The sequence below is a fragment of the Panthera tigris genome, chromosome F2, assembly GCF_018350195.1.
Source record: "Panthera tigris isolate Pti1 chromosome F2, P.tigris_Pti1_mat1.1, whole genome shotgun sequence".
Taxonomy (NCBI): Eukaryota; Metazoa; Chordata; class Mammalia; order Carnivora; family Felidae; genus Panthera; species Panthera tigris.
In genome coordinates, this window is record NC_056676.1 from 12,022,015 (window position 1) to 12,029,990 (window position 7,976).

Sequence of the window (7,976 nt, forward strand, 5' to 3'; positions counted from 1 at the left end):
CTTTCTGTTGTTTATAGAAGTAAGCATCCCACCTGCTACATAAGCTTTTAGATCCTACTGCCTCTGCTTAGAGTAGAGAACATGCCCATTTGGGCTAATGGCAGCAAAGGGTAGGACAAAGGCACAGATTTCAATTTCAAAATTTTCCTTTCTGGTCGCTACTCCAGCTTCTTCTCTGCGTTGGCTTCCACATGGTTCCGTCCTCTCTGCAGAAGCAGTGTTCCTCTTTCAGTCCAGAGTGGATTCCTTTGCTTGCTCTCTTGGTCCCCACGCCTCCTGCCTCATCAGACGTCTCTCTCCATCATGCACTTTCATTCTGTCTTGACTGTCCAGCCTCCCCCTTTCTATGGCTCTTTGCGCAAAGCACGCTCGCAGACCTCTCTCCTACTAAACAAACCCTCCCTTGGGCTCATGCACTTTATACTTATGGTACTTCCCTCTCAAGCCCTTCCCAGCTAAGCCCCTTCAAAGTGATGTCTGTGTTTATTTCTCCAGTTCCTCGTGTTTCTACTCCCTTCCCCCACTCATCCTTAAACTACTGTTATCTGATTTATACCCCCAACTGCTCTAATGAAACTTCACTGTTCACCAATGATCTCCTAAATGATAAACCCAATCAGCATTTTCATCTTCATAATTTCTAATCTTTCCGCTGACTGCATGAATCCGTTCCTCCCTCAAAAATTCTCTCTTCTTTTGGTGTCTGTACTTCCATCCTCTGACACATAGTTTCCTAAACTGAGGTCCATGAACCATATAAATATGGAGAAGTTGCATCTTTATTTTTATTAGCTCCAGCTGAAATTTAATACTTTCTTCCATTATGATTGTTGTCAACAAAACACAGTATGAGCAGCAGTTATGGCTTTGTCACCGATAGAAATACAGATGTTTTCACTATACAATATAATTGGTACAGATTCTTGTCATTTTATATACACTCATCCCAACTGCTAATTATGGTCATTATTAGACCTCTTGTTAGAACTTTTTATTTAATGTGTTAATAAGGAAGATCATATATTACTCTAACACAAATTTGGGGAATATTTGGGTAATAATTCTAATATAATTTAATTTCTTGTAACGTGCTATATTTTATATCTTTAAAATCATTTTGAGAAGGCATCCATGAGCTTTACCAAACTACCAAAAGGGGGCTATTACAATAAGAATTTTAAAAAAAGAAATAAAACATGGCATAATGTTTCCAGCCTAATTTTTAAAAATTTCTCTGAATATTTGTTTTTCCATTTAATGTTAAAGCTCATGTTACCAAGCCACTGTCTCATTTTTTTATCCTTGAAATCACCTGTGACTGCCATCATAGTCAAGGTTTCACCTAAGAACTTGGAAATAAATTTGTACCTTGAGAGCTAATGTTCGGGGTGCCTAGGTGCCTCGGTCGGTTAAGTGTCCAGCCCTCGGTCTCAGCTCTGGTCTTGACCTCAGGGTCATGAGTTCAAGCCCTGTATTTGGCTCTGTGCTGGAGAGAGTTAATGTTAAAATTCAACGTATAATGATGACAATAGCAGAAAACCTACTGAGAGCTTCCCACATCCCGGGAACTGCACAGTAACCCTATGACTTTGATATTGTTTTCCCCGCTTCGTAGACTAAGAAACTAAGGTGCAGATGGACTCAAAGCCTTGGCCACATCACATGGCTGGTAATTAATGAGGCTGAGGGCTTAATATACTGCAAAATAAAGTTATGGAAATGACCTAAAGATCCAGATTGGATCCCAGGGCCGTGGCTTGATGGTAATTTGATTGAATTTGTTCAAGTATCTGAAGTGACTATCTATCAGAAGGAAGGTTGGTCAGCCTTAGAGGCTGGAAGAAGGAAGATCGCCGAGATAAAAGTTGGCATTCTCTATTGAACTACGCCTCGGGGGAGTTCTCAATGCATCAAAGTGTTTGGTACTTGGTTAAGGACATTGGGCCAGGGTTATAAATGCCGTCAGAGGCCAAATGGATACGTCATGCAGGTCAGAAGGAGACAACCGGATGATAAAATGAGAGAGCAAATGAGCTGATCAGCCACATGTTCTTCCCTGGAAAGACTATCCCCAAAGTGAGAGGGACGTCTCGTTCTCTTAGCTTAAAGTCATTGGATGTGGCCATATGCTTTCTCCTTTGTCCAGAATAAGAGCAAACTAGTTGCACGGACTCTACATATTCCTGTCATTCTGGGACAGTGATTTTTCATTGCAATTTGACATTCTGCATTTAAAAACCAGACTCATCAATGAGGTTAATGGGAGTCCATTCCTGAAAGATGGATTCTCTCTTGATGTGCAGAGAAATCAGGCTTCTAATCCTGATTTACTATATACACCATCCTGTGAGTTCTCTTGGGAGACCCAGTATATCCCTTCTTGGTGAACAGAACACATCCATCACCTCCTTGTGGAGGACAAATACGTTTTTCTTAGGTGTTATGTGCTGATGACTTCTAAATTTGTGTGTGGAGGTCAGAACTCTCATTAGACCCATATATCCAGCTGCCAGCACGGCCACTTAATAGCTGTCATGCCATGAGAAATTATTTAATCTCTTTAAGCCTTCATCTCTTTCTCTATAAAATAAAGATTTGAAATAAACCATCAGATTTGTCGTGAAGATTAGATGATTTGGCATGGTCTGGCACACATTTTCAGTTGTGTAAAGCCAAATAGGGAATTTTTAACAATAATTGTCAGAGACTTAATAGATGAATACGTAGACGTTACAAGTACATAATCTGTAGTGGAGGAAGTACAACTGTCTATCAAGCACTTGAAAAAACATTTGTCTCCAACAATACTACCAGCTACAGGGTATTTCTGTCTCTGGCTCAGACCACTCCCCACAAGCTCCAGACTCAAAGTGCTCATTTGACATCTGCACTTAAATGTCTGTTGGCATTTCAGTATGCCCAGAACAGAACCCTGATTCTCTCCCTCTTTCCCACACTGGTCTTCTACATCAATTAATTGCATTACCCTGTTCATCAAGCAGAATACCTAGGAAGGGTGCTTAATTTCTCTCTTTCCAGGTCCTTCTGGACACACAGTCAGCAAGCTGGGGTTGGCGAGACCTGGACCCTCGGGTGGTCCCCGGACCCACCAGGAAACCAGAAGAGGAGTGACCTGGTCAAGTTCCTCATGGAGCCAGGGTGGGCGCCTGCCTTCTCTCTTACCTCACAAAAATCCATTCCCTTCTGGAAGTTCACCTCTCAAAGCTCCCCCAGCTGAGCAGAAGAGAGGGAAAAAAGAACAAGTGTCTAGGGATCCTTATCTGCCTAGACACCTACCTGGGTGACTTCGGGTGGCCAGCTTGAATCAGCTCCCCATTCCCTGGCTTCCATGGGCCGGGTTGCAGCTCTCCTCCTCACCCAAACACTCTTCTGCTCTCAGTCTGTCTCCTCCAGCCTCAGGGGCAGCACTCCTTTCACTTCCTCCTCTCATAACCTCTGATCCTCTGCCGGTTACCAACCTCTCCCATGACGTCAGAAAGAAAACTCACGATCTCTTCAGTATTTGTAATGTGCAAGGTGTTCTCAAGTAGAGGGATCAGAGCAGGGTCCCTCTCCTCTGAGCCCAAAACAGGCACTTAACCTACTTATTGCCTCTTCTCAAAATTTCTTTCTTTTTTTTTACGTTTTTTTTTGAGAGAGAGAAAGAGACAGACAGACAGACAGACAGAGCATGAGCAGGGGAGGGGCAGAGAAAGAGGGAGACATAGAATCCTAAGCAGGTTCTAGGCTCTGAGGGGTCAGCACAGAGCCCAACACAGGGCTTGAACTCACAAAATGCAAGATCATGACCTGAGCCGAAGTTGGATGTTTGACCGACTGAGTCACCCAGGTGCCCCCAAATTTGTTTCTTCCTTGTAATGAACAACTTATGTGTTCTGTAAAATCTTTTGTTACAATTTAATTCTCCATGATATGATAATTTTTATTAACGTTATCAGTTCTTTTTATTATTTTTATTGCACGGTCTTAATTTTTTATGAATGCTTTGTTTTTAATAAATAAAAACCTTTAGGTTTCTAATGAATAAATTAGGAGTCTGTAATTCTGTTTTTGTTTTAATCAAAAAAATGCAGTTAAAATGAGATATTAGAGCTGCATAAGCTTTTTGAATAAATTTTCATTTTATTTAGGCTTGAATTTTTCTTCCAAGTCTTTGAAGATATATATTCTGTTTTGAAAAACTTTATAAGAGGCACACCTTCCACTAACCCTCATATGTCCAGTGCTGGGCATAGTAAGTGTGGTAGGCAGAAATCCAAGATGTCCCCCAATCCTTCCACTCCCTTCTATACACAAACTTTCTTCCAGTTGTCCAATCAAAACAAATAATCCAGTGAAGAAATGGGCAAAAGACATGAATAGACACTTCTCCAAAGAAGACATCCAGATGGCCAACAAACACATGAAAAAATGCTCAACTTCACTCATCAGCAGGGAAATACAAAGCAAAACCACAATGAGATACCACCTTACACCTGTCAGGATGGCTAATATTAACAACTCGGGCAACAACAGATGTTGGCGAGGATGAGGAGAAAGAGGATCTCTTTTGCATTGTTGGTGGGAATGTAAGCTGGTGCAGCCACTCTGGAAAACAGTATGGAGGTTCCTGAAAAAACTAAAAATAGAACTACCTTACGACCCAGCAATTGCACTACTGGGCATTTATCCATGGGATTCAGGTGTGCTGTTTCGAAGGGACACATGCACCCCCATGTTTAGAGCAGCACTATCAACAATAGCCAAAGTATGGAAAGAGCCCAAATGTCCATCGATGGATGAATGGATAAAGAAGAAGTGATACACACACACACACACACACACACACACACACACACACACATACACAATGGAGTATTTATTACTCAGCAATCAAAACAAATGAAATCTTGCCATTTGCAACTACATGGATGGAACTGGAGGGTATTATGCTAAGTGAAATTAGTCAGAGAAAGACAAATATCATATGACTTCACTCATATGAGAACTTTAAGAAACAAAACAGATGAACATAAGGGAAGGGAAGCAAAAATAATATAAAAAAAGGGAGGGGGACAAAACAAAAGAGACTCATAAATATGGAGAACAAACTGAGGGTTACTGGTGGTGTTGTGGGAGGGAGGGATGGGCTAAATGGGTAAGGGGCATTAAGGAATCTACTCCTGAAATCATTGTTGCGCTATGTGTTAACTAATTTGGATGTAAATTTTTTAAAAAATTAAAATATAAGGAAAATAAAGTAAATTAGATGCTGCAGTGAAAGGATTTTACAGATGTAATTAATGTCCCAAGTAAGTTGACTTCAAGAGAGGACAATATCCTGGGTGGGCAAGACCTAACCAGTTGAGTCCTTAAAAGGACTTTGCCTTCCTGACAAAGAGATTCAAAGCATGAGATATTAAAAATGAAAAGCAGATTGTTGATTGTTGGCTTTTAAGATGGAGTCAGCCATGGATACAGGCAGCCTCTAGTTGCTGAGAGCAGTGCCTGGATAACAGCCAGCAAGGAAATAGGGATGTCAATCATACAACAGCAAGAAACTTAATTCTGCCATATCATGTAAGCTTGGAAAAGGACCCCACAAGAGAATGCAACTAAGCTGACATCTTGGTTTCAGCCTTTTGAGACCTTGAGTGGAGAACACATCACCACCATGCAGATGGGTTACAGTTCTGCAGGGCAGAATTGCTACTATGTGTTATTTGTTACTCCATAATAGAACACTAATCCAGTAGGACTTGCTTATATTAAGACATGGCCTCTACACCATGTGATGTGGTATGAATCAGCACACTAGGGATTACAGTATTCCTGGAAGCCGTTTCTACAATGGACAACTTGCAGTAATTCAACTATACACACAAGTGATTGAATAAATGTACCCTCTGAGGCCAAATGTGTCTCAATTCAACTCTCCCTTCATCAGTACCCCAAAAATAATAACAATTGTGGATACTGTAGTATCTCCCAACACAAGGGCAAATGTGATAAATAGGAGGTCTGAAATGAGTACGAAAACAAAATTTACTGATTAAGGTGTAAATGTCTTGGGGCGCCTGGGTGACTCAGTCGGTTGAACATCTGACTTCAGCTTGGGTCATGATCTCACAGCTTGTGAGTTTGAGCCCCGCGTCGGGCTCTGTGCTGACAGCTCGGAGCCTGGAGCCTGCTTCGGATTCTGTGTTTCTCTCTCTGCCCCTCCGCTGCTCACACTCTGTCTCTCTCTCCCTCAAAAGTAAATAAACATTAAAAAAAATTTAAGGGGCGCCTGGGTGGCTCAGTCGGTTAAGCGGCCGACTTCGGCTCAGGTCACGATCTCGCGGTCCGTGAGTTCAAGCCCCGCATCAGGCTCTGTGCTGACAGCTCAGACCCTGGAGCCTGTTTCAGATTCTGTGTCTCCCTCTCTCTGACCCTCCCCTGTTCATGCTCTGTCTCTTTCTGTCTCAAAAATAAATAAACGTTAAAAAAAATAAAAAAAAAATTTAAATGTCTTACTTTCGCAAATTTTACCCCCCAAAGAGAAACTTATCCACGTGAACATATTCACCTTGGAAGGGTTTCATGCAAGCGAGGGACCCTGAACTTAAGCTTTATTAGGTTCATAATAAATCTCTTCCTCTTTCTGTATCCTTAGTTCCTGGCATGTAAATGGCAGGTCTCAAATAATTCTTTCTTGTATTAAAATTAATCATTAGTTGTTTACTTTAGCGACTTAGTGACTTCAAAATTTTAAGTGAATAAATGTTAACTGAGGGTTGTCTGTACACTGAGTCCAGTTTCTATTTCCTGTATCCTGGGTCACTCCTAATAGAATATGTTATATATATTTACTTCTTCATGTCTGCTTGGTTCCAAGAAAGAAAAGGTAAGTAATTCAGTTTGGGAGGTTCAGTTAGTAATTAGTCTGTATTTCTATAAAGAAGCAAAATGGCTTATCTCTGAGTTCAGATGAGAAATCTCATATTTCGTGTTTGGATTGAATGTCTTCTGGGGTGAAATGAAAGCGTGACCTTACAGAACTGCATTCAGTTGTTTCAAAGAGAGGAGCCCTCTAGTTCCAAAGAGAGTTCTCTGTCTGTAATCGGTTTTTCAAAAGGAAAAAGTAACACAAAGCACAGTGTATCAATGCCAAGTAATCTGCCTTTCTAGCAGACACTTTTGTGTAATTTGTATCAAGAAAATTTAAATACTACCCATTTACTAAGGGTAAAAAAAAAAAATGTTCTCCGCTGTCTAGTAATGAAGACTTCAAAATAAGATGCCAGACTGATGCAGTTCTTCTAATGAAGATTACTAACCTCTGGTATCAGAAAAGCCTACTTTTAGGGAATAAGATGATAGTCAAGTTCTATTTGTTTGTACCTTAAACTTGTTTAACTAAAGGTTTCCTCTACACATGCTTACTCTAGATTTTTCCCAACCTGAAACTTAAAATGCATAATCAACTGCTGTAATATTTGGATACAAGACTTCTTGTAGGTAGAAAAATTACTGAGTTCCCATAAAATTATTCAAAGAAGTTAATGAGAAGATGGAGATAATTTGCTTATTCTGTTGAAACCCGTGAATCCTTAAGGACTTGGGATAGAAGCAACAGCAACTTTAAAAATAAAACCCTACTTGGGAGCTACTTTGTCATTGTATTCTGTCCTCAAAACAGTTGCTTTGAAATATAATTTTTAAAAACTGAAAAATATGTTTTCTCTACCTTTTCGAATTGTAAAATTATTATTTTTCAGGTCCTTTATCTAAAATATTTTTAGGGGTGTGTTAAGCATTTGACTTTGGCTCAGGGGGTGATCTCATGGTTTGGTTTGCGAGTTTGAGCCCTGCATTGGGCTCCCTGCTGTCCACAAGAAGCCTGATTCGGATCCTCTGTTCCCCTCTCTCTCTGCCCCTCCCCCGTGCATGCTTGCACAAGTGCTCTCCCGCTCTCAAAAATAGACATTAAAAAA